Here is a 2936-nt window from a genome sequence, read left to right on the forward strand (position 1 = left end):
TTTTTTATTTGTTTTTTTTTTTAATTATTTTTATTTTTTTTAATTGTTTTATTAAAATTTGTTTTGGATGGTTATTAAAAAAAAAAAATGTTTTGCATTGTTTTGATTGTTTTATTTTATTTTTATTTGAATTGTTAAAAATTTTTATTTTTTTTTTTTGTTATGAGGGAAACTATAAAGAGCTTACCTAAACTACAGATAGCAATAAGACCTGCTAACTAAAAAGTAGGTGGCTAAATACAAAAACATACAAATATTGAACATAGTAAGATAAGGATCTTATTTAGAAGAATCTTGGGAAATAGAGAAGTGATGGATTTGAATATTCTCCGAGCCCAAATTCTTGAAATTGTTGTCGCTTCTCCTCTTGGAGAACTCCCCCCAACTGAATTCTTTATATTTGGACGGATTTTTATCATTAACCAACTCAGGTACAGGTCCAATCATCGCATGATGCGAGGGAAAAAGAAAGAATGGGAAAGAGAACCTTTCCTTCTTGTCATTCACAACCACCCTATGTTCTACACTCTCGTATTTTCCATTGCTCCAAACCTGCATGCAATCCCCAACATGGATGACAAAGGAATTGGGGATAGGCTTCACTCCAATCCATTCTCCATCTTTTCGCTTGACTTGCAGCCCTCCAACGTCATCCTGAGCAAGCACAGTGAGAGCCCCCAGATCCTTGTGGCTACCCACTCCCAGAGTCAGCTCCGGCACAGGGCAGGGCGAATAATGATTCAACCTCACAACCGAAGTTTGTTCCTCAAACTTGGAATTGAAATAATCAGCCGGCAACCCCAAGCTCAGAGATATGAGTTCCACCAATCTGAAAGCAAGCTTCTCCACGGCCTCTGCATATTTCTCGCAGGCCTCCCTTAGGCCAGGTGGGTTCTGCGGCCACTGATTTGTCACTGTTCGAATCTCATCGGACTCGAGTTCGAAACTCGTCGGAAGGTAAACTTTGCCTCGACATGCAAAATCGAAGACCTCTTTCCAATCCCTGACATTTTTTTGTGAGCTCTGTGTCGTAATAGCCCAATGGGTTTTCGAAATCTCTCCTCACTTTGGCTTTTTCTTGCAAGGGGAGGGAAAAGAAATTGGCTACTTCGGATTGCACTGTGTGGCGCAGTTCGGGGGATACCGCCATGGTTGATGACTTGGAAGAATCCCCCGTCCCTGTAAGCTGCGTGTATTTGGGCAACAAGGGAGTCCAAGGTGTTGGTGTGGGGTGGAATATTGGAGTTAAGAGGGGAAAGATCTATGAGCGGAATTTGATCTATGAGCGTGAAGTCGTTGTGTTTGGCGTTTGGGCGATGCTCTGGAGATTGGATGAAGACTGCATAGAGTGATTCAGATTGGCTCTCTAAACCCATTTCTTTTCTTTTGTTTGATGTTGTGTCGATCTTGCCTGAAGTCTGGAGCTATCTATAATGCTTGGTCTAAACACAGTCTGCTCCTTGGATAATCTTCTGCCTTGTAGTGACCTACTGCAAGAAGATAAAGTATCTCCCTTCTCTACAAAGGGTCGCCATCTCTGTCTAAGGCAACTTCCAACATTGCTATCCCTCTTTGAACATCTGGAGGACGTCGTGAATGTACCAGCGCCCATGATAACCTCAATATGCCCTCATTGTTACCTGTACCTTTTGAAAGACCATCTCCTTCTCCAACAAATTCACGCTTACAGTTAGCGATAATGTCTGCATCTTTCCACGGCAGGTTATCACTCGATCCGAAGAACGATCCAATGGAATCCATAATGCTATTGATGTTTTTAGCCATGATGCCTTCTCGAGCGAACCCAAATTACCTGTCTATGAAGTATTTCAATGGCAACCAAAAGAATGACAAATGGAAGTAACTTGAAGGCTAAGAGATTGCATGAGAAATTGGCGCGATCTATCCCAAATTTTATGAACTGAAACCTGAACTGGCGCGATCTTCTCCATGAAGAACTGAACTGAAAACTGATTTTCCTCATTGGTCAGAGCGACTTCACATACATCATCGATTCTGGAGATTATTCACGCCGAATTTCGGCCTCATGCCCGAGATTTTCTCTGTGATTGAGCCCATGATTTCCCTAAAAGATGGGATGGGATCTTCCCAACTTCTGCTGGCACTTTTAGATCAGAAGGAGCGTGGAAAACGCCTTCTTCTCATTGCTACACAAATAAAATGATGAATTATGCTTTCAATATTTTTTCAAATGACATGGACTGGCGAGATCTTTTTGAGATGGTCATTGTTTCTGCTAAGAAGCCTGTTTTTAAAATATCTCATCCCTTGTACAAGGTTGTCATAGAAGATGGATTGATGCACCCCTATTTCAAGGTACGACCAGGTGTAGGCTTCATGCAGGAGGCAGTGCAGACTTGTCCAGGATGGCAAGTAACGAGGCATGCCTGGTGTCACAGAGTGGGTAGCTTACGATGCAGAGCAGTTAATGGCATAAACTGGCATCCACTTCTTCATCGAAATGTTCATAATCCAGATCTAACAACAGTTTACCATAGGAGGGTCTCCAATCATGCCGAGCAGTGTCTTGTGCCATCATAAATTTTCTCAAAAAAAACTCTATTTGATTATGCTCTCCAGCAGCTTAGCCTGGTACATCTTCAGCATTCCACTATTCATCTTGCCCCCGTTCAACACAGCGCCAAAATGTTGGGCGATTTAGTTGTCTGCTAAATCCCTGTCATTTAATTTATTAATCCGGGGAATCGTAAACTTAGAAGCAAACCAATATATATGGGACCTTAGATGAAACAGGTGTAAGAAGTTTGTTTAGAATGGAAATGCATATTACAAATCTAAACTATCAGATCTATTCTATGAAAGCATAAAAATAATGTTTGATCAATGGAATTATTTTACTTTAGAAGATAGAGAAGAGTCTCTTGTTCAAGAGTCCTGGTTGTCCTTCTACCATC

The 2936-nt window shown here is 41.2% G+C and overlaps 1 pseudogene; it reads right to left on the minus strand.

Moving 5' to 3' along the window:
- Nucleotides 1-279: 279 nt before the first annotated feature.
- On the minus strand, nt 280-1379 carry LOC149165808 (flavonol synthase/flavanone 3-hydroxylase-like; annotated as a pseudogene).
- Nucleotides 1380-2936: the final 1557 nt, after the last annotated feature.

This window comes from Pinus tabuliformis, chromosome 5_1, assembly GCF_031772625.1.
Source record: "Pinus tabuliformis cultivar Carrire ecotype Pingquan chromosome 5_1, CPIR1, whole genome shotgun sequence".
Taxonomy (NCBI): Eukaryota; Viridiplantae; Streptophyta; class Pinopsida; order Pinales; family Pinaceae; genus Pinus; species Pinus tabuliformis.